The 24,994-nt window shown below is 44.7% G+C and overlaps 1 protein-coding gene across 3 annotated transcripts in view; it reads right to left on the reverse strand.

The window, feature by feature from the left end:
* Nucleotides 1–9,557, reverse strand: part of BRD3 (bromodomain containing 3) — a 38,704-nt gene extending 29,147 nt beyond the window's left edge. The window contains exon 1 of one of the 3 annotated variants that reach the window (XM_075185714.1): nt 9,454–9,557. The gene's annotated coding sequence lies outside the window, so the exon portion shown is untranslated. Of the gene's footprint in view, nt 1–6,047; nt 6,394–6,709; nt 6,815–9,453 lie in introns of those variants that run through there. The other 2 variants (XM_075185711.1, XM_075185713.1) reach the window with 2 other exon arrangements.
* Between the last annotated feature and the right edge of the window lie 15,437 nt (nt 9,558–24,994).

Raw genomic sequence — 24,994 nt, forward strand, 5'->3', positions numbered from 1 at the left:
ACAAATAAACGGACAATAAAATGCCAGAATACTTTTCAATTTGCCAACTGACTCGTGAACGAGACGGACATTATTTTAGTCAAAGTTAAGAGCCCTGGAATAACATATTTGTAAACTTTTAGAAAGTTCCTTTAGGACTCCGTTCAGTATCAACACTTTAAGGAACATAAATAAAACTTCTATGAAAGGTACAATAGGACTGGTTCTGGTTTCTAAAAAAATATAACTATAAATATATATCTATCTGGGGAGAAATTGGCTGTTATTATGTTATTAGGGGCTCAGTAGAGAGGAGAGCGCCATATCGGAGATTGATTGGTAAAGTGGGCTTAACTAGTACTCACTTCCATAATGACACTGCCCGCTTAGGGCAAGTTTACAGCTTATGTTTGTAAAACAGTATTTTGGTAAAGGGCTAATACTTCTGCAGCTAGGAATGCCAGCTTTTACCAGATGAAGGTGTATTAGATTTATTATTACCCCAAATAGAAAGAGTACTCATACTTTAATGCATTTATGGTTAGCAGTGGTATTTGACAGATAGACCATGCTTGCTGTAGAAAAATATTTATTGAGCAGACTAAAAGGTGAAGTTCGTATGCAAAGTATACAGGATGTTTTAACATGACAGAATTCCTCAAATCCAGTCTTCTGGGACCCCTAACAGGGCAGGATCTCCAAGGTGACCAGTGACATAATTATACCACCTGTGGATCTGTTACAATGTGTCAGTCAGTAATGACTACACCTGTGCTCCGACAGGGAGATCTGGAAAACACGGTAGGGCTGAGGACTGGATTTGAGAAAAATTGCATTCAGTCAACACGTATTTAGAATTAATTAGCTATGAAGGTTCCCTTTGAAGAAAATACATTTTGATACTACAGTATGTGGCCCTCTAATGCAGTAGACACCAGACTATGAATGGACATTGAGAGGTTGTGGGTTGGAGTCTCACCACATTGATGGGATATCATCAAACATTGCATTGGCCGAGATAACGGATTATAGGAACCAAAGCTAAAGAACCAGGGGAGGGATCTCAGGCTTCCTGCAAAATCCATAGCCAAAATTGGCAGCACAGTGGCCTAGTGGCTAACACTTCTGCCTCACAGCACTGGGGTCAGGAGTTCGATTCCCGACCATGGCCTTATCTGTGTGGAGTTTGTATGTTCTCCCTGTGTTTGCGTGGGTTTCCTCCGGGTGCTCCGGTTTCCTCCCACACTCCAAAAACATACTGGTAGGTTAATTGGCTGCTATCAAAATTAACCCTTGTCTCTCCCTCTCTGTCTGTCTGTGTGTGAGTGTGTGTCTATATTAGGGAATTTAGACTGTAAGCTCCAATGTGGCAGGGACTGATTGAATGAGTTCTCTGTACAGCGCTGCGGAATTAGTGGCGCCATATAAATAAATGATGATGATATGACCGATGAATATAACATGGCCTCTCACACAGTCCTAATAATACTTGAAGAGGTTGGACTACAAGTTCTACTTGTAGGGGATCTCTAGCCCCCGTGTTATTCATAGACTACGGAATCAGATGACCCGTAGCCATCACACCCTCTACAACAATGTATGAAGTCATCTTTAGAAAAAGGGGTTTTTTGTTTTTAACTTTCAGTTCTAATTTTAAAAAGGCAACAAATGCAAGACTCCATATATACAAGGACCAGCAACTACAACAGCTCGATGGATTGACGGCAGATTTTCCGGTTGAACAAGTAGGAGGACCAAGCACGGAGCTTAGAAGACAGGAAAAGCGAGTCAAGGTAATGGTAACACACCTTACAAAACATCAATGACAGCGCAAGGGGTAACAATTACAGAGTAACGTGTTAAAAGCGCACCCGTCGCCCCTTTTTACAGCAAGGGCAGCCATTTTATCGGAGAGCAAGAACTAGAGACATTGGTTTGTGCCTCATTAATGTCTCTAGCTCCCAGTGAGCCAATAGGCTGACCGTTGGTTTGGTGCACAGAATGACTGCGTATGGGTGACGGGAACACCACATGGCCATAATTCAAGGGGTTGCAATAAAACTGCATTTGAACGGGGTCATCTGAGGACGTTACCAAGACTGAGTCACAAATGTTTATAAAGGAATGTCAGTCAATGGGTTAGACGATGGCTCCCAAACCAGTTCTCCAAAGCCATTTGTGCAGCCATGACTATTCTGTATATAACAGCCATAACATCTCATCATTCTGCTCTGCTATAGACTTCAGCGGCAAACGCAGAATTTGTAGAGAGGGGTTTCCACACCACGCCTCCAGGGGGTGTGACCAGCATGCATGGGGGCGTGGCTATAATTTTAGACAGTGCTTGGCTGCTCTCCAACTCTTCCCATCCCCATAATATACATGGGCAATGCTGTGTGCACTACTGTTAGGTGCACTCAGCTCTCACTTTTCAAGCAGAGCTTATGAAGCAGGAGCAGAGTCCAGCCACCTCAATTATACAGTGCCCCAGGCTTGGAGGGGGGTTTCCAGGCACTAGGAACCCCCCCCCCCCCCCCCCCGGTTTGCCTGAGATTTTATACATTTCATAATACAGGAGCAGCCAAACTTCAAATCACAATATTGCTTATTAGACCAACCACAGGACCAAAAGAAGCAATGTTAGCACACAAGTACCACATCTAATACTCACAAGACAAGCAATATAGTATAGTATACATACTCAAAATAAAAGCCAAATTATGTTTCACGGACTGTGACTTGAAGTGTACTTAAACAGTCATTAATGGTTATCATATACACAATCCCTCTTGTGATATTGTTACAGTGTTAACCCTAAAGCTCCAGAGTAAGTGATAACAGTACTGCGGCTTTGCCCACAATGACAGCAGACAACACCAGGATGTAATGGGAACCACATGTAGCAACAGTTATCCAATCCCAAACAAACAGGCTGCAAAGGAATTCAGCTCTACACGAGGATAGCAAGGACTCTGCACCTCCAAGATAAAACCAACTGTTGTACTTCAACGATCTGTCAGTCCTTATGCACCCAATTGCATAGAAACCCCCATGTCCTGTGTGGGGTAATATTTAAAGGCAAAACAGATCATCAAAGATCTTCGGAGCAGGGTTCTCAACAGATTTGTGTACATGTTTAAGTGCTGTAATTGTTACAATGTCCTGCACAAATTACATACACCACACAGCGCCAAGGAAGATGTCGCTGCTGTAATAAGGACAAACACCTGTGTATTTAAATTATTAAACGAGAACCAGCTGGTTATGTTAAAAAGAAAAGAACCTCAGTTATGACCCATTCAATCCTCTCCTCAAAACTACGGCAACAGCCCTATTTCAGGACATGTAGCGGCCCCATTTAGGAGACTTGTCGGCAACTGAACTTAGCGCTGACTTAACCTGGGTATAATTACTGCATATAAACAAAACATTTCATACAAGTTAAATGCGCTCTCGTTAAAGAGCAAGTAAAGGCAGCAAACATGATAATAGCTGTGTGTTATAAGTATACACATATACTTGACATAATGTAAGCTATATATTTAAGACATTAGGTCAATCACATCTCTTTCAGTCCTCTAAAGCAAGTTGCTGACAAATTTGCTTTGCACACATGCGAAGACCTGGTGGCTTCATAGACAGGGAACGAGCTGGTGATGTCACAGCAACTCAAATGACTGCAATTGCTTTTTCCTCTGATCTTGGATGTGGGAACAGTGGCGGAACTACCATTGGTGCGACAGGTACCATACACCGGGGCCCATGGAGATAATGGGGACCACTGCATGGCAGATGGAAAGGATTGGGGGCCCCGGTTCCCTCCTCCCAGCCTTCCTGCACCAGGGCCCACAGCTTGTTAGCTCCGCCTCGGTGTGGGAGGGACTTCTGTTTATAATGTAATTGACGAGTAAAAGATTTACATTATAAACAGGTATAGTAGAATATCAGGGTAACACCAAAGGAAATGCTCAGGTATCAACCATGAAATATTGTTCATAAGTTCAGGAGCAGACAAATACATTCGGGATGAAATGGGTCAGTTTCATATCTCTGCTACTGAATCAGTCTCCTCCTTGTTTACATATAATCCAGAGTGTCAATGACACTGAGAGGCAGCTGGTGTGATATGTACAGAATATTTATCATATTATTGAAGGGGTTCGTTTGTGGTGTCAGGTTCACTTAAATGACACTACTGGGAGTACACCGACACAAGCAGACGAAACATTGTTACACACAGCAATCTGTATATAGGCAGAATAACGTATAATAAGATACAGGTTACAGTACATCGGCTTTAGATATTCATATAGCAGCATATACAAGGTGGTCCCTGTGTAAAGTACAACAAGCCCGTCATAAACACTCCGGTATAATATCTGTTCTGTTGAAGATGGACAATTATTGACAAGTTCTGCCAGCAGGCCATGTAGCTGAGCCCTTTGGACAATAAAAGCAAAATAAACCATTTTAAAACCTATAGCTCAGATTTGGAAACAAAGAAACACAGGGGATGTGTTGAAAAAAAAAAAAAAAAGTATAGTTCTAATTACAGACAAAACCCATCATCTTATTCCCCAAAAGAGTGATAATAATTTACATTTATCCCCATTCCCGAGAGACTACAGAAGTAACTAATCAGGTGCTGTTTTCCCTACAGGACTATTGTTACAGACTGACACACATGAAATAAAGATAATCTCCAACAATGTGTATAACAGTACAGTCTGGACAGACAGGTGATATTGTACAAGGGATACTACATGATATATGAACATTCTAAGTTATACATTTACAGACAATGCAGAGTTTTAGGGTCTTCCCACAGGAGCCCACCCAACATTAGCCATTCCTGGACCACTGATTAGGATTCATCTACTGAAACATCAACATAATTCACAACATTGACATATACAGCTGGGTGATCCAATAATGATGGCCAGGAATATTCATATACAAACTTATTCTACACTAAATAGGGGATAAAATAGATAAAAAATACACACACTAACAAAAATCAAAATTCACAATCATAAGTTACTTTGCAGCAGAATTGGATGGTATTCTTTAAAAGCAGTTTAGCAAAATAACAGCATTCACACAGCAAAAATGTAAAACATTAAACATCAACAGGTGCCTTTTACATCACAGCTCATGCTAAAGATACAGTACAAGTGTATTATGTCATTCATAACACCCATTTTATCAAGAAAAAAAGCAGCATTGTTTACAAAGCAATACAAATAAACATCTATAGCCTTAGACAGTCAAACGTCCCCCCCCCCCCCCCCCCCCAGCAAACCTAGAAATATTATTACTTCACTTCCAAAACTGTCACGAAAAGTTCTCATACATTGAAAAGTCTGAGGATAATCTCCTGTTGCATCTATCCAAAAGAACCAATCGTCTGAGCTGGCATCATAAAACACTGCATATTCCAGCAAATTAACAGGTTATTACATTTCAGTCATTTAAAAACAATGCAAATAGTTGCCCCCATTGTTCAGCATCAGACATTACAAAGTACAACACAACCAGCAGCATGCTGTGTCTTCTAGTGAACATATGGGACTTTACAAAGTAGAATCGCAGACCTTTTAATAAAGTTTGGTTCCTGTCAAAATGAGACATGTCTCAACAAAGGGATCCTGTCCCAGACAACATCTACAATAAGACATCAACAAAAGCACCAATGACTCCACATTGCAGTTTGCTGTGTCTGAGAAGTAGCCTGACACCTAACGCAGAGCAAGAGAAGCGCCTCATCAAACATAATAAAACCCATTCATAAACACAAAAAGGTATAGAGCTAATAAAGCAGTGCCCAGCTACATCATCATCAAGTAACCTGAGTGCATTGCAGAGACAGCACAGTCTGGGGGCAGGAAAGACATTCTACACTGTTCTGCTGAATGAACCTGATGCATAGTGGAACTATTTCATAACAAACTTTAAAACATTCCTAATCAAAACATTAAAACTTATGCAAACAACTTGTAACATTTAAAAAAAATAAAAAACACAGAAGAGTTTGCAAAGATGGAACAGATGAAAGTTAATAACACAACCTCTATGCCTCCTTCAGATATCACAGCAGGGAAGAAGTTTTGCAGACACTTCATAGGGAGCTGTGTAGGTGTCTGCACTAAATACAAATCTTAGTGTAGGAGACCCCCCAGCTGCATCTACCTTGTAGTGAGGGGAAGGGGGTACTGATCTGTAGCTGGAATATTGGGCAGGGGGCTACTGGGTGACAGTGTTGATAGAGATGGGGGGGGAAGCCTGGAGGCCCCGGTCTCTCGCCAACACTAACAGCCCGGCTGACTAGCTGCTGCCCGGGATCCGCCTCTCCCCCCAGCCCGGGGCCGCCTATTACACCCCACTCCTGTAATTCTTCCCTTTAAAAGATGGCGGGCAGGGAAAATGTCTCCCCCCCCGGCTAGGTGCCCCCCCTCCAGCCAGACCCCCGCCCCAGGCCGTGAAGAAGCGGGTGAGCAGGGCCGGCTCCCTCCCCCTCTGCGCTCAGACACTCAGCGGATACAATGTATCACTCAGCGAACAGAACGTTTGATACAATGTTGCAAAGCGACACAATGGCTCGGCCGGAGCGGCCGCTACCACGGGAGAAGGGGGGGGGGAACTGAACCCCCCCTCAGGATCCCCGCCCTGGGCCCCGCTGTCAGCAGACAGACACACAGACAGGTAGAGCAGGAAGACGGTCACGGATTACTTTTCCCCCGGCCGCTCAGTAACGTCGGTCGCGCAGTCCCTCCAGCGCCTCTTCTTCTTTTTATGTTCACCAGGGCAGCATAATAGACGAGTTCGGAGTGAGCGTCGCGCATGCGCGGGGCCCGCACAGCCCACTGGGATTTGTAGTCTCCGAGCCGCATGCGCCGCTACTGGATGACATGGAAATGGAAAGCCCGGGGAGACTACAACTCCCAGCGCCGCCTTCTGTCTTCCTCCCTCCCCCCTTAATGGAGTGGCCGGGAAAGGGAGAGAGAGAGAGAGAGAGAGGCTAGTCCGGGGGGTGATCCCACGGTCAGCGGCTTCGTGAGAGCTTTGTTCTGGGCTAATGCTGGGCCAGAGTGGTCAGTGGCTCCGTGTGTGGCGGGGACCAGCAGAACAGGGGAAGGGGACTCCAAGCCAGGCTGGCTGGGGAGAGGGGAGGCCCCCAGGACCCCCTCCCTCCCAACATGACTTCCCTCCATTCTACCTAGTGCAGGCAGCTGGGAGCTCATTGTCAGCTCTGGTCACGAAAACTCTATTTATATCTATTACACACTGTCATGGTGGGTGCTTAGATATACCCTGCAGTGGAGGGTGATACTTTAAGATGAAGAAGAGACATCAACACTGCACATAATTTGTACATGAAAAGAACAGAAGTGATGTCAAGGTGATTTCTAAAAAAGAAAAAAAAAACCCATAGGAGCCAACTTTTACAAATGGTTGGGGGTGTTCAAGTCAACACAACGCTCTGCTCACAGTATCCCACCGGCTCTTTGAATTACAGCTCAGATGTCACAAATTTCAGTCTGGTTTTAAAAAAAGCAAAATGCCCCCCACCTTCCCAGCACTGATATCACAGGGCCGCGGTGTTTAAAGTAAAAGATTAATGGGCAGCATACCTGCGCCCAAGTTAACCGCCAACAGACATCCTGGGCTGATTTCCACATAGCAAAGAGGTGCCCCCACCATGGTGAAAACTAGCCCCAGGCTGGTGACTATAGAAGGAGTGCTGCAAAAAAAACATCATACCCCCTTGTCAGAGGCTCCCTCACCCTTCCTGGGTTAATGAACACTATGGGCACCCCTTCAGTGGCAACTAGGGGTCCCAGTACAATGCCTATTCGACCCAAAGAATAAAAATAAGTAAGAACAGAGTTTTAAAATTAACTCTAATTGTATAAAAATCGCTACAAACCTTCGCTCACCACTTAAATATAAAAACTTCTTTCTTTCTCGCAGCCCAAATCGGAAAAAAAAAAAAAAATTCCCATAGTACTGACCACCGCTAAATTATTAATGCAAGATGCCCCCAAGTCAGCTCTTTCCTGACAGCCAATCGCAAGCTTTTTCCCACGCTGGTCGTTTGTGATTGACAGGTGTTGAAGAGCAGTCATATGTGAGAAGGTCAGTCTGGGACTGTGATCTTATGGGCCTGATGTGAGTTGGTCCGTCTGTGTTGGAGATCTACAGGGACATTACATGACAGCCTAATGGCCAAGCAACCCAATCCAATTGGTGACACACACAATTGGATGCAAATCTCCGTGCTCAAGCTGAACAATCAAATCTTGTGCATTGGCCCTTTTGTTTGCAAGATATTGAAGCTATTTATGGCCACGTCACACAAGTGCTTTGAACACAGATGTTTTCTACACATTAGTTGGGGTTGAGACTCCTGTTGCTCTGGCAGATGAGCACTTACACTACATAGAAAACAGACATGATCCCAACATATTAAGCCAATGTAAATGTATTCAGTAAAGTGACCCTGCGTGGGTTTTAGTTTGTTATATTAGCCTAATGTTTTGGGTTTTTTCTTTGTTTGTTAAAAGTAAAAAATGCAATAAAATTTTTCTTGATTTAAAAAAAAAATTATTCAGTAAAAAATTATATAATATATTATATAATAAAATTATAATTATATAAATTCTGAGATAATCATATTTAAGACCTGACTTGATCCTAGTTGCAAAGATATATAAGATTAAGGCTACATGCACACTATTGTAAAATTACATGTTCAATATACTTTTTATAGTTTACTTTTTAATTTTTATTGGTTTTTTTGTACAAGATATAAAAAGCAAACGAAAGGGGAGAGTGACAGAAAAATCCAAGATAAGGGAATATAGCAGATAGTGGTTATACAAAGTACACTTCAAATAATACAATATTTGCTAATGAAGCAGAATATAGAAAACTTAGGTATAAGCCTAAGACAGTTACATAAAAAGGAACATGAAACTATAATAATCAGTAGTTTGTTTTAGTTAGTAATAAAAGTGATGTTAAAAAAAATGAATTAATTAAGTACGGTCTAGGCCATGTTAGACAACTAACTCCCACTCTATACTCATGCCACTTGTTCCATTCAACCAGGGGAGAAGTATAAGTTGGATATTTACAGACGGTGGTCTCCATCAGAAAACTATTTTGTACTTTAGCGATAATTTAGAGACAGGAAGTTGAGGATCTGTCCATTAATGTACAACTGGTGCCCGAGCAGCTCCCAAAATGTGACCTGTTATTTATTTGTTGTATACCGGGAAATCTGGATAGAAATGATGTAATAATGCCATTTTAGGGGTCTATTACTTGGCATAATAACTTAGTAACCTCTGACCATAATGGTTTAATTATTGGACTTTCCCAAAATATGAGTAATAGGTTTAAATATACATTTTTAATGCAAGTTAGGAGCTTGTAAATAAACATCATTGCAGTAAATGATACCATACATACCTGTGTTATAACTTGTGCCGCAGTGCGGTATTAATGCTTCTTCTATATTAGTATGTCTGTTGGGATCAATGAGGATACATGAACCCTAGTCCAAATTATATTGATGTTGCAGTGATGTATCTGAAAAGACAAAGGTAACATAACAAGCATGTTATGTGTGCAATATAAATTAAAAAATTGTATTCACTTTTATTTTAATTTACAGAAATATATTACACTCTGATATATTCGGTACATTAGATTCTCACTATCAATTGGCTTTTTTTTCTTCAGGAAAATCAGTCTTATTTAATAATGGGCTAATAAAAAATGATGTGAAGTATAATATCGATAGACCAAGTGACATGCAATGAAAAATTGTTTTCACTATAGCCAGTAAAAATCTTGGGTCAGATTTATTGAGTAGGGCACCGAAAACTGTTGGCCATCAGGCTTTCCCTAAAAGATTGGAGGACTCAAATGCCAATCACCATCTTTACCAACCATCAGAGTGTTGAATACATGAAGGCTGCTCAGTGCCAACATTCAACGCAATCCAAATGGGCACTTCTTTTTTTTTTTTTATTAGGTTCAATTTTGTGGTAATCATCAATATGAGGATTCATCATTAGAGCCTGAGCTCAGCTTGTCACCTGAAAAGATTCTAACCGATCCTGCCTCTCTGCATTTTCGAGTACAAATTGCTCACTCAATCTGTGAGGGTAATCACTTCGATAAGATTCATACTTGAGCTAGTTCTGCCATCTGTTGGTTGACTTTTCGGTCCCGTTAACTTCCACCCACTTGAAACTTTAAAAACTGATTCTTCTCCCATTTTGTGTCACTAAAATTAGTATCTTGCTGGAACTAAAGTCCATTCCTACCTCAGACATCATCATCATCATTTATATATATAGCGCCACTAATTCCGCAGCGCTGTACGGAGAACTCATTCACATTGGTCCCTGACCCATTGGGCCTTACAGTCTAAATTCCATAATATAGACACACACACACACACTCAGACAGCGAGGGAGAGACAGATAGACTAGGGTCAATTTTGATAGCAGCCAATTAACCTACCAGTATGTTTTTGGAGTATGGGAGGAAACGAGAGCACCCGGAGGAAACCCACGCAAACACAGGGAGAAGATACAAACTCCACACAGATAAGGCCATTGTCGTGAATTGAACTCGACCCCAGTGCTGTGAGGCAGAAGTGCTAACCACTGAGCCACCGTGCATCCTGTGCAATCAGTGCCAGGACCATAATCTTGCATTTACTGCCTGCCAGACTCATGCACCATTTACCTATACCCTCGTGCTGGGCCCATGACAATCTATTCTATGGATTTCAGTACTGACCTACTCATTCCTTGTTGTGGTGGTAGAGAAGAGTATTTAAGAAAGACATAACAACAGGCAAAGTAACGGACGTAGAAATCATAATACTGTGCATAAGAAGTAATAGGCAGAGGAATAACAGGTGGAAAGATCATGCAGGAAGCAAAAGACAATGATGCACTGGTGAACGAACTGAGCACAGAACACTGCTCGTGAGAGCTTACAATCTAATGGGGAGGTGCGAGGTAAGACACAGAATGATTATATGAGTGTTGGAAGGCTGGGCCAGAGGGAGTGGAGGTAGGTGTAAGACTGCTAGGCTTTGGTGGGTCTTTAAGGAGGGTTTGAGGCTGGTTTAGCGTCTGATTGGATGTGGGAGCATGTTCCATAAGTGTGGGAGATCGGAACGGGAGAAGTCTTGGAGCAGGGAGTGTAATCAGTGGGGAGTTGAGGCATCAATCATTGGTAGAGTGGAGTGGGTGGGAGTGTGGAAAGAGATGGGGGCAGGAGGCTGAGGGCTTTTAGGGGAGGGTGATGAGTTTGAATTGTATTCTATAAGGAATAAGGAGCAAGTGTAACGATTGGCACAGCTGGGAGGCAGAAGCAGCATCGTGAGACGAAAATCAGTCTTGCCGAGGGAGATAGGGGAGTGAGAGAGAGGCCAGACAGGAGGAGACTGCAGAGCTTGTCATAGAAAAACATTGGGGGGGGGGGTCCTAGTGCCTGGAAACCCCCCTCCAAAGCCTGGGGCACTGTATAATTGAGGTGGCTGGACTCTGCCCCTGCTTCACACGGCTCTGCTTGAAAAGGGAGAACTGCGTGCACCTAACAGTAGTGCTCGTAGCATTGCCCATGTATATTATGGGGATAGGAAGAGTTGGATAGCAGTAAAGCACTGTCTAGTATTATAGCCACGCCTCCATGCATGCTGGTCACGCCCACTGGTGGTGTGGTGTGGAAACCCCCCTCTACAAATCCTGCATTTGTCCCTGCCTGCCTATAGTAATGCTACCATCACTGCAGCTTACAGAGTCCATTTTATTTACTAATTATCCTCCGGAGCCAGATGTTCTTTACCTACTTCAATGGACATTCAAGAGACCTTATACAAGCCAAACTGCTCCACTTGTCACTTTGTTCTGTGATAACGGATTTCCTATTTAGCCATGACAATAAAATTTTTATATTCAATGCATAAGGTTCATCCAATTTTTCATATATCTCAATGCAGGATCCTAAGTATAGTGTTAAACAAAAGAACTGGGGGTAAATGTATCAAGCTGTTAGTTTCCGCTGGGTTTGAAAAATGGAGATGTTGCCTATAGCAACCGATCAGATTCTAGCTATCATTTTGTAGAACATACTAAATAAATGCTAACTAGAATCTTATTGGTTGCTATAGGCAACATCTCCACTTTTCAAACCCATCGGAAACTCTCGGCTTGATACATTAACCCCCTAGACTTATGGCTATCATCAGTATTTAATTAAATGGAAGGAGAAGCTCAGAGGAACGGTTCTGTGAGCCAACTTATGCATCTTGATTGATTTAGACCTTCCTGAAAGGACAAACCTTGAAATCAATGATGAGAAGGATATTGTTGCATACTGCACCTGGGACAACAGGATGCTTCTCTTCTAGACTGTCCCCTTTATATGCTCTGCAATCCTTAAAGTATTCTGTGTTGGATAGGTCATTGAAAATGTCAATTGTAAGTGAACGTATCTGAAACACATTACACATACTGGGCAGCCCCCAAACATTACAGCAGAGCCACTGCAGAAATTTTGACACAGCTTACTATGGGTGCACCAAGGACAGCTCCCATGGGAGACAGAATAGGCTCCGGGACCCTGACTACACTCAACTGTAGCTTCATAGTGCAAGAAGTACCAGAGACTGTGACTGATAATGAGGTGGCACAGGCCATATATGACTTGCAAGGCCTGGGGGAAAGTGAAGATAGTTGTTTGCAAGAGATCAGAGATAGGAGCGACAGAGTCCATAGTCCAGATGCAGTGATAGATCGAAAAGTGCTCTACTCAGTTGTGCTAGTGGCAAGACAGCAATGCCAAAAGTGGGGGACTATATGGCCCCAACGAGAGCCGCAAGGGCCACACTCAAGACCTTCCCATAAAGTGTCTCAGGACTCACTGCACAACTTTCCCCTAGGGATTCACCATCGCGCAAGGAGGGGCGGCCACAACGACATCTAGGAACCACAGCTGAAGTCACAGCCATGAAGAGATTCTGGTCATTGCTGTTTAAAAATTCATATGGTCTCGGCCGCAGCATGATGGAGCCTACTGAAGACTGCACATACGATTAAGCAGTTGCTTAAGGAGGCCTAGTCCTTGACCCCACTGCCTAGAAGTTTAGGAGATTTGGTCCTTAGACGGTACCATTCTTGATCACTTCGTAAAAGGGGAGCAGCAGGAGGAAGCTATCATTGAGGCAAGAGAGAGCCTACCAAAGAGATTGGCTGCCATGCCCCCTGTCAACTCCCAATGGGACTGTATGGACCAGCTTCCCAAGAGGCAGCTCACATCAGCAGTCAACCACGTGAAGTCCTCCTGGATAGTGGATCTCACATGCCCATTCTCTTTGGTGATATTGGAAGCACCTACAGAAGGTTCCACTGTAACCCATATCCGGCCTATTAATCTGGTGCCACAGTGTATGGAGAGGATGGCCAATTAAGGATTGTCCATTAAGGATTATTTCTGACATTCATGATGAATCAATGCCATTATTGGGTCTAATGCCAACAACTTTGTGGCTCTAGTCAAATGTTGCCATAATTTGGGGGAGAATATGATTTCATACTCTCACAATTGACCTGATCTGTCTTGCTACTTTTTCTGAAGAAGGAAACAGAGATGGAGGAAAGTCAAGAACTCAAACCTGAGAGTTTTGATTTTGGTGACAGTGAAATTCCCCGAGAGGAATAGAGAAAAGAATAGAAAGAATGATGAAGATAAAGGTCAAGGAGATTGTCAAAAGCCAATATGGAAGCTGCAACGGCACTTACAGTACTTTCTGGAGTCAGTGAGTCCCTATGGTTCTCCCATGGTTTTGGCAAGGAGGAAATATGGGTCAATCAAAATGTGCATTGATTACCGTGAACTAAACAAGAGAATGATCCCAACCAATAAACAATCACTCATATTGACAGGACAATGCAGTGCCTGCAAGGAAGTTAATAGTTCTTGCTGTGGATCTGAGGAGTAACTACTATCAGACACCGATAAGTCAGACTGATAACAGAAATAATGCATTCATATGCTCTTTGGGGTTCTTACCAGTCTAAAAGGATGCCACAAGGAGTACCTGGAACACCTACAACCTTTCAAAGGCATCTCAAAATGCATCTACCTCAAAAGCAGTAGTATTAGTAAAATATCATCATCACCATTTATTTATATAGCGCAACTAACTCCGCATATCTTAGCCCAAGCCCTTGTGCATCCGCAAGAGGGCAGCACGGTGGCTTAGTGGTTAGCACTTCTGCCTCACAGCACTGGGGTCATGAGTTCAATTCCCAACCATGGCCTTATCTGTGTGGAGTTTGTATGTTCTCCCCGTGTTTGCGTGGGTTTCCTCCGGGTGCTCTGGTTTCCTCCCACACTCCAAAAAACATACTAGTAGGTTAATTGGCTGCTATCAAAATTGACCCTAGTTTCTCTCTCTCTGTCTGTCTGTGTGTGTGTGTGTGTGTGTATGTTAGGGAATTTAGACTGTAAGCCCCAATGGGGCAGGGACTGATGTAAATGAGTTCTCTGTACAGAGCTGCGGAATCAGTGGCGCTATATAAATAAATAAATGATGATGATGATACACCTCCTAAAAGTCTGCGGATGTGGCCAAGTCTAACTGTGTGGCAAATGTGTATACACGCCCTTACTTTTGAATGCCCCTACCTGTCCACTTTCCGTCTCTCCAGGCATAAGCAGGGGCGAATAAAAGATACAGAAACGTCTACATAACATTTTTGGGGTGTATCTTGAGCCAAATAAGCAGATGTATGTATCACTCTGATTGTATAAATTGATATATTATCACTGCATATATGAATTAATGTATTGTAACTTTATGAATGAATCATTTTGATTCATGTTGTTAGCCTCAGACATTAGAAAGACAAGTTAACGTTTTCATATTCCTAGACAATGTTGTAGACTAGATTAAAGTAATATAAGACTACTTAGAAATAGACTGAAATAGGCTATGTTCTTTGTTGTAGAATAATATAAGCAATATGTAAGTAATCTCTATCATTATAATGTACGGCTTAGATGTAGTGTTAATGGAACATACAGTTCACGGCAATGTATGTGCAATTCTGAGTACTACTGCCATCTACTGTCTACATTTTCTTCTATATTTTTTTTGTGTCATTTTGTCATTCTTTCTTTTTGCTAGTATTTCACGATTGTAATCTTGATAATCCGATACAAATACTACACAAAGGCTGCAAAGGAAGAGTAAAACAGAACAAGACTGGAGGGAGCCCAGTCCGTCTCCTGAAATTGCAGATGTTACAGGTGTTACATTATTATACTTCCACGCTAACATATTAAGAAGCAATGTACTACTAATGCCCAGAAAGAGACTCTGGGCCTGGTTCATTAATGAACTTAGGCAAGAAATTTCTTACTTAAGTTTCCTGGACAAAACCATGTTACAATGCAAGGGGTGAAAATGAGTTCTCTATTTTGCACATAAGTTAAATAGTAGCTGATTTTTCATGTAGCACACAAATATCAACTTTAAATTTCAGTGTACAAATAAGCTATGAAGTATTTGTGTGCTACATGAAAAAACAAGACAGTATTTAACTTATGTGCAAAATAGAAAACTAGTTTTCACCCCTTGCATTTTAACATGGTTTTGTCCAGGAGACTTACGTCAGAAAATTCTTGCCTAAGTTCCTTAATGAATCAGGCCCTCTCTGTAGTATTCCGGAATCACAAAATTCTCAAAGTGATCCCTACCTTTCAGACTCTCTGTATATTGAAATGTCTTGTTTTCAAACCTTTTATTCCCTTGGGAATTATTTATGTTTTTAAAGATTTGGTTAGTGTCATGTAATCAATCTTAATATTACAAAAGTAAAGTTCATGTTTTTTTACTGTATTATTGGCATTTATATGTAAAGGTCCACAGTGTCTCACCTGGTAATGTGTTGTTCTCTATGCACACAAGGAGTCTGTCTCATACTCTCTAACAGTTACTTACAAATCACAATATCAGGATGCTAGATGAAATAGCAAATAATTATAATAATACACTTTCCATGAATCTGCCTGTGAGGATCCACCTCAACACCAGCTACAGAAAACAGAAGGTAAATGTATCAAGCTGCAGGTTTGAAAAAGTGGAGATGTTGCCTATAGCAACCAATCGATTCTAGTTATCATTTATTAGGTACATTCTACAAAATGACAGCTAGAATTTGATTGGTTGCTATAGGCAACATCTCCACTTTTTCAAAACCCACAGCTTGATACATTTACTCCCAGGTGTCAGTGTACTGTGAACACTGACAGCTACACATTCCTTTTCACTTACTGCAATCAGCACTTTGCTAAAGGTCAATTTAGTTAGGACTAGGTGGCATCACCTGCATGCAGCCTTTTTAAGGCCCTCACACCTACCAAACTTTTCTCGTGCAGAGTCAACTAAATCACTGTCAAGAATCGGTACCCTGTGAGATGTCATTATGGGGGAGTCTGAAAGTTGGTCGGAACACTTTGAAGGAGGATTAAATGCATTTGGTCATAGAATAATATTATGAACAATATGGAGCATATTCATTTGTTGGTGATGTGCCATGCAGACATCACCACATTGCCAACCATTATGGTAGGAATCTCCACTCATTTTTCTGTGCACGTCTTTGGGGTGCGAGGAAAAATCAAGTGCAGATTCCTGCCATAACATGGACGCATTGTGTCTTGTTGGATGTTCCAGAGACACATTGGGCTGAATTGAATCTCCCCCTATTTTAATTATTATTATTATTAATTTTTATTTATAAGGCGCCACAAGGTGTCCGTAGCGCCGTACAGGGACAAACAAATTACAATACAATGGGAGACAGCACAGTACAGTAAACAGTAAGCACAGTAACTCAATAAGCTCAATGCACAGCTAGAGAGGGCAGGGGAGGGAGGATCCGCAAACGACGGGGCCAAAGAAGGAGGGTGCAGAAGACAGGGAGACCCCCAGGGGGGAGGAGGGAGCGAGAGTGGACCTGGGGTGGAGGACCCTCGAGGAGGAGGGCTAAGTAGCTGGAGAGCAGAGTTAGAAGTGGTGGAAACAGGAGGAGAGATGGCCCTGCTCAGAGGAGCGTACAATCCGAGAGGAGGGGTGGACAAACAGAGAGAGACGCAGGGGAGAGAGGGAGAGTAGGGGGACGGAGGCAGAAGATAAGGTTAAGTTAAGTGGGAGACAGAAAGGCTTTAAGAAAAAGGTGAGTTTTGAAACGCGTCATCAAGCCCCACCTCCGTCCCCTTCAGTAGTGATGTGGGTTGTATCTGGGATGGAGGCCTGTTTTTCCGGGAACCCCTGGAGACTCCCAGAAATTCGGGGTCTCACAGGAGCAATGTCCTTTACCATCATGTACTGCTCTGCGATATCATATTCTTGTTACGAGCCGCGGCGGTGCCCAGCCGCCGCGACTCACTCACCTGCGTCCCGGCCGTCGCTATGGCGACCGGGACGTCACTTCCGGCCCTGACCCGGCCGTTGCCGGGGCAACGAGTAGACGCTTTAGCGCTGCATCCCGGCAATGAGAGGAAGCCGGGCGCAGCGCTCACTATAATCTCTAGCCTGTGGGCTAATTAATGCAACCTATTAATTATGCTGGGGACTGTGTCTAATTCAGAGCTAGGCTCTGATTGGTGGCCACTGGTATTTAGGGCAATGAGTTCTGCTGCCTCATTGCCGGTTATAGCTCCTGTGTTCCAGTCTGCTGACCTGCTAGTTCCTGTCCTGTATCCTGATATCTCTATTTGACTCCCCGTGTATGACCCTTGGCTTTGAATTGGACTTCGCTCGTGTTTCCTGTGACCCTGATCTTTGGCCTGTTTACCCGTTCTGCTATTTGCCTGTGACCCCTGACCTCAGTTTGTTATTATTATTATTATTATTATTATTATTATTATTATTAATTTCTATTTATAGGGCGTCACTAGGTATCCGTAGCGCCGTACAGGGACAGACAGAAACACGATACAGGGTGAGACAGCACAGTACAGTTAACAGAAATCACAGTAACTCAGAAGCTCAATGAACAGCTAGAGTAGAGGTGAGAGCCCCCAGCGGGGTAGAGACAGGGGCCGGAGGACCTCGCGGAGGAGACAAGGAGCTGGAGAGCAGAGTTAAGGTGGTGGAGAACAGAAGGAGAGGAGGCCCTGCTCGGAGGAGTGTACAATCTAAGGGGAGGGTAGGACGGACAGAGACACAATGGTAGGAGGAGAGAATGGGGATAACGGAGGCAGGGACGGAGGGGGGAGGGAGAGGAGAATGAAAAGGAGGGAAGTAGGAGGGGGGCAGGAGACGGAGGGGGGTAGGGGGAGACTGGGAGGAGGTCAATGGGTGGGGGACTGAATTGTTCATCGATACTGTTGTCTGCTGCCGGCCCTTGACCTCTGCGTGGACCCGACTCCTCTTGCCTGGGTTCTCCCCAGCCGGTACGCACTTCACAACCCTCTGTCAGTCTGCGGCCCAGTCTGTCCCCACCATCAGGGGCTCCAGTGAACACCTGACTGGCAGAGTAGATTCCGGATTGTGTTGTGCCGGCTGGAGGGGTTCCCAACATTATAACCGGCCCACTCACGGAGACAAGGTTGGAATGGATGCAAGTGGATCCCTACCGTCTCCGGCACAAGCCCTGGCAGCCCATGTTGAGTCCTTATATCAGATGATCCAGGGATTGGCTGAGCGTCTGTCCAAGAAGAAGCCGCAAAAGTGTCACAATCCACTCCAAGTTCCGTCTGTGAACCTAAGATGAACTTGCCGGATCGCTTCTCTGTAAATAGGTCCCTGTTTCGGATTTTCAGGGAGAGCTGCAAGCTCTATTTCTCATTGAGACCCCGCTCCTCCGGGTCAGAGCATCAAAGAGTCGGGATTATCATTTCCCTTCTACAGGGTGACCCCCAGTCCTGGGCGTTTTCCTTGCCGCAGACCAGTCTTGCCATGCAGTCAGTAGACGCTTTCTTCGAGGCGTTAGGTCTACTATATGACGACCCGGACCGTATTGCCTCCGCTGAAGCTCATCTACGGGCCTTGAAACAAGGCCGGCACTCGGCAGAGGAATACTGCGCTGAATTCCGTAGATGGTCACCTGATAGTGGATGGAATGATCCTGCCTTGCGGAGTCAGTTCCGTCTTGGCTTGTCGGAACAGGTCAAAGACTCTTTGGTGCAGTACCCATCTCCTACCTCTCTGGAGGATCTGATGCACCTCTCCATTAAAATCGACAGGAGATATAAAGAGCGGAAAACCGAAAAGGAGACATCATCACCTCTATCCGTCTTCATTCCTGTTCCCACGGATGGTGAGGAACCCATGCAATTGGGAGCGTATCGTCTCTCCCCTGAGGAAAGAGACAAGAGACGTGTCACGGTCGTCTGTATTTCTTGATCCGATTTGGGACCCTTGGGACTAGCTGGAGCAGGACTGAAACAGAACCTAGCAGCCTGGATGATCTTCCTGCTCATGTTCTTGCTGATTGTAGAATATAGCAGGGGAATGAGCAGTCTAGAAATGCAGTCAGGAACACTGCACTTGTAATGCAGTCAGGAACACTGAAGCCAAGAACTATCCTCTGGAGAGAAGTGTGCTAAGATCCCGATTTGTGACAAGATGATCACAGGGCTTATGTCTCTATTGCGGCACAAAAGGCCACTTCTCCCGTTCCTGCCCGAATAAGCCGGGAAAAGAGCATGCCTAGGGAACGAGGGGAAAGTTCACCTAGGTCTGCAGATTGTCTCCCCCCGAAAAACGCCTTATTGATCCCTGCACAGCTCACGTTTAGTGCTCGTTCAATGGACCTGTCCGCCTTCATTGATAGTGGAGCTGCAGGCAACTTCCTGGACATCGGGTTCGCCGCGCTGCTGAAATTCCGATGGTAAAACTCAAGTCCGCTATTACTGTCTGTGGCTTAGATGGAGGTCCGTTGCCTGGTGGCAAGATTTCCTGGGAGACCTCGCCACTACAATTAAAAATCGGAGCTCTCCATTCAGGGTTAATAACCTTCCTCCTTATCGATTGTTCATCAGTTCCCTTGATCTTGGGCCACCCATGGCTTTCCCGTCATAACCCTGTCATGGACTGGGTAAAAGGAGAAATTGTCCAGTGGAGCTCTTACTGTACACAGTCCTGCTTGTCACTGCCCCTGCGGGTGATTCAGTCTATTCCGGAGCAGCTTCCCTCACAATATCATGAGTTCTGGGATGTGTTCTCCAAGAAAGCTGCTGACACCTTACCACCTCACCGTGACTTCGACTGTGCCATCGAGCTTCTTCCTGGTTTCAAGTTGCCTAAGGGTCGCCTGTACTCTCTCTCTGGTCCAGAGACCAAGTCCATGCAGGAAAACATTGAAGAAAATCTGGAGAAGGGCTTCATCAGGCCATCTAAATCTCCCGTAGGAGCAGGATGCTTCTTTGTATCCAAAAAGGACGGAGGACTAAGACCCTGTATTGATTACCAGGGATTGAATCTTATTACAATCAAGAATACCTATCCCCTTCCGCTCATCTCAGTATTATTTGATCAGTTGAGAGGTGCTACTGTCTTCTCAAAAATCGACCTTCGTGGAGCGTATAACCTCATCCGTATCAAGGAGGGAGACGAGTGGAAGACGGCATTCAATACGCACTCTGGCCATTACGAGTATTTGGTCGTGCCATTTGGTCTTAGCAATGCATCTGCTGTATTCCAGGACTTAATCAATGAGGTTCTTCGGGACTTCCTTGGTTGTTTCGTGGTCGTCTATTTAGATGATATCCTCATCTATTCCAGATCTCTGTCTGTACATCAGAATCACGTCAAACAAGTTCTACGAAGATTGCGAGAGAACCACCTTTACGCCAAGCTAGAAAAGTGTGAGTTCGAGGTGCAGAAAGTATCCTTTTTAGGTTACATAATCTCTTCTGAGGGATTCTCCATGGATCCAACTAAGGTTCAGGCTATTTTAGATTGGGTGCAATCAAACAACCTTAAGGCGGTGCAGAGGTTTCTGGGCTTCTCCAATTATTATAGAAGGTTCATTCCAGGTTTTGCGGACATCGTGGCTCCCATTGTCGCCCTAACCCGTAAAGGAATGGATCCAACTAATTGGTCGCCTCAAGCAGTAGCCTCATTTGAAAGCCTGAAAAAAGCCTTTGTCTCCGCTCAGGTCCTTAGACACCCGGATCCAGCTAAATCATTTGTTCTTGAGGTCGACGCCTCTGACGTCGGTGCTGGGGCCATACTATCCCAGAAGGACCCTCATACTAATCGTCTACACCCGTGTGCCTATTTCTCCCGTCAGTTCTCTTCAGCAGAAGCCAACTATGATGTCTGGAATAGAGAACTGTTGGCAATCAAATGGGCCTTCGAGGAGTGGCGACATTGGCTGGAGGGTGCTCCACATCAGATCTGTCATTACCGACCACAAGAACTTGCAATATATACAATCGGCCAAACGTCTAAATCCCAGACAGGCCCGTTGGTCGTTATTCTTTACCCGGTTCAATTTCCTGATCACCTATCGACCGTGTTCCAAAAATGTCCGGGCAGATGCTCTGTCCAGAAGTTTCTTGGCACACCACGTTCCAGTTTCAAACCCAGAGCCTATTATTCCTCCTTCCATAATCCTTGCTGGATTAACCCAAGATCTGAGTATCACACTTCAGAGATTCCAGAGATTAGCCCCTGATACTACTCCGAAACAACGTCTTTTTGTTCCAGTCCATCTAAGGAAGGCGGTTCTTGCAGAGGCGCATAATAGTAGGTCTGCTGGACACCCTGGAGTTTATAAGACGCTGGAGATCCTTTCCCGTACGGTCTGGTGGCCATCCTTGTCCGCTGACGTCAAAAGTCATGTCCTCTCATGTGAGATTTGTGCCAGGAACAAAGTCCCCAGGACTCGCCCGGTGGGTCAATTGCTTCCATTGCCCATTCCTGCAAAACCTTGGACACATTTGTCCAAGGTTTTTTTTTTGTTGATTTGCCACCTTCTGCAGGACATAATACTATTTGGGTTGTGGTAGACCGTTTCAGCAAAATGGCACATTTCATTCCATTAACCAGGCTTCCTACAGCTCGAGATCTGGCCATTCTCTTCATACAACATGTTTTCCGGCTCCATGGACTTCCTTCTGATATTGTTTCTGATCGTGGTTCACAATTCATAGCACAATTCTGGAAATCCTTCTGCACCCTTCTCGGAATCAGGATCAGTCTGTCATCTGCATACCACCCTCAATCTAACGGGCAAACTGAAAGAGTTAACCAATCACTTGAACAGTTCCTCCGATGTTATTCCTCAGAATTCCATGACAATTGGTCCTCTTTGCTGCCCTGGGCAGAGTTTGCCTACAATAACTCATCTCACTCATCTACTCAAACTTCCCCGTTCTACTGTAACTTCGGTTTCCATCCCAGGTCTAATTCTCTGTACTCTCTCAAACCTGCTGGTATTCCGGAGATTCGTTCCACAGCTGCTGATCTGAAAGTAATTTGGGGGAAAGTTCAGTCCTCCTTGAAAAAGTCCTCATTGTCGGGCAAATTTTTTTCGGATCACCACCGTACCACCTGTTCATTCAAAGTGGGCCAGAAAGTATGGCTATCAATTCGAAATCTTAGGCTCAGGCAGCCTTGTAAAAAACTAGGGCCTAAATTTATTGGGCCGTTCATGATTACCAAACAGATCAATCCGGTAGCTTTTAGATTGAAGATTCCTAGCTCACTAAAAATTCCGAACACATTTCATTGTTCATTGTTGAAGCCGGTATTGTATCCTAGCCAATCCTCAACTGTGCCTGGGGGAAGTGCGAGTAAGCCACTAAGATATGTGGTTCAAAGGATTCTAGATTCCAAAAAAGTGCAAGGACAGGTGCATTTCTTAGTGCAGTGGAGGAACCGCTGGTTAGAAGAGCGATCTTAGGTTCCGCGGAGACAACTCCATGTCCCTAAACAATTGAAGAAATTCTTCAGGAGGTTCCCAAGAAAACCTGGATGTCGGGGTCCCTCGACCCCTCCTCAAGGGGGGGTACTGTTACGAGCCGCCGCGACTCACTCACCTGCGTCCCGGCCGTCGCTATGGCGACCGGGACGTCACTTCCGGCCCTGACCCGGCCGTTGCCGGGTCAACGAGTAGACGCTTCAGCGCTGCGTCCCAGCAATGAGAGGAAGCCGGGCGCAGCGCTCACCATATTCTCTAGCCTGTGGGCTAATTATTGCAACCTATTAATTATGCTGGGGGCTGTGTCTAATTCAGAGCTAGGCTCTGATTGGTAGCCACTGGTATTTAGGGCAATGAGGTCTGCTGCCTCATTGCCGGTTATAGCTCCTGTGTTCCAGTCTGCTAACCTGCTAGTTCCTGTCCTGTATCCTGATATCTCTATTTGACTCCCCGTGTATGACCCTTGGCTTTGAATTGGACTTCGCTCGTGTTTCCTGTGACCCTGATCTTTGGCCTGTTTACCCGTTCTGCTATTTGCCTGTGACCCCTGACCTCAGCTTGTTCATCGATACTGTTGTCTGCTGCCGGCCCTTGACCTCTGCGTGGACCCGACTCTTCTTGCCTGGGTTCTCCCCAGCCGGTACGCACTTCACGACCCTCTGTCAGTCTGCGGCCCAGTCTGTCCCCACCATCAGGGGCTCCAGTGAACACCTGACTGGCAGAGTAGATTCCGGGTTGTGTTGTGCCGGCTGGAGGGGTTCCTAACAATTCTACCATGTACTGCTTGCAATGTCATAATACCTATTAACCTGTCGGTCGTCACTCAACCTTCTAATACCCTGTTATGTGGGGTTCATGTGGCTTGATCACATTGCTGTAAGAACAGGGAAAAATCATGGCAATAGACACTAATATTCCCTATATTATTCAGCGGTGCACATGCATTGTTCATGCAGATAGCACACCATGACAATCCTGCATGCAGGGTTGGAGCTGGAACCTCCATCCCCTTAGCTTCTGCATGCGCCAGGAAGCCCCTGCTTGAGGCTGTAGTAAGTATGACAGTGATTAGATGTGTAGACCACTCTGTTTATTTTTTTTATTGAAAGCCGGTAACGTGCTTTCACCCTAGTGCTCGAAAAAAAAAAGTGTAAAACTTAAAAAACATGCATAAGGTTACGGATTCAGACCCTCCTCAAAAGAGGAAGGGCCCCTTTATCCCCGACCCCCCGGTGCCAAAAGGCCCCTTAGGGGAGCAAGGGTCTTCAGACCCTCTTCTCCGCAAGGCTAGGGGGGGGGGTCCCTTTTGCCAAGGGTTCGGCCGCAGCTTTCCCCTTGGCATAGTAATCTTCTGCCTCCCCTAAGTGGAGACCTCAGATGGTTCAGGGAGGTGGGAGCCACTGGGGACCACACCACCTCCCCTAGATCTTCGGGGATAGGACCCATAAGGGCTGCCGTACCACCTCCAATCCGTGAGAAAAAAAATGACATAAAAATAAGGCAAGTGACAAAACAGTGAGGGTAAAATTAATAGTGCCGTGCAAAGCGGCCCCAGCCTTCCGGCCGAGAGGGTAAAAATTGTTCCTGCCTAGCCAGAAGGCCAGGGCAAGGAAGAGTGGGTAGCCAAAGTGGGGTTTGTGCTCTATGCCATCATCAAGTGAGGGTGCCAATCCCCAGGTGAAGTCGAGCACCCCTGGGTCACCACTCCAGGGGCACTAGTTTCCAGCTTTCGAGCTACCGGCCTTCTGGCCAGACCAAGCTTTCCCATGGTCCTTTCAGGTGCAGGAATCCCTACTCAGACAGGTGCTCACTTGAAAAGGCCGCTCTGCTTATGGTAATGCTAAATATGAAGTGCAACATTTCAGGTCATGGGCAGGGCCGCCGAGAGGGGGGGGGAGAAGAGCTGATGTCAGTTAATTTACTGACATTTGGTGTAGATCTGTGATGGAGCAGACATAAGACACAAGTACTATTAATGATGCCAGTATATAGACTCATGTATACACTGACAGTGTGCTGATATAAGGTTGACAGTGAGCTTA

Source organism: Mixophyes fleayi, chromosome 9, assembly GCF_038048845.1.
Source record: "Mixophyes fleayi isolate aMixFle1 chromosome 9, aMixFle1.hap1, whole genome shotgun sequence".
NCBI classification, from domain to species: Eukaryota; Metazoa; Chordata; class Amphibia; order Anura; family Limnodynastidae; genus Mixophyes; species Mixophyes fleayi.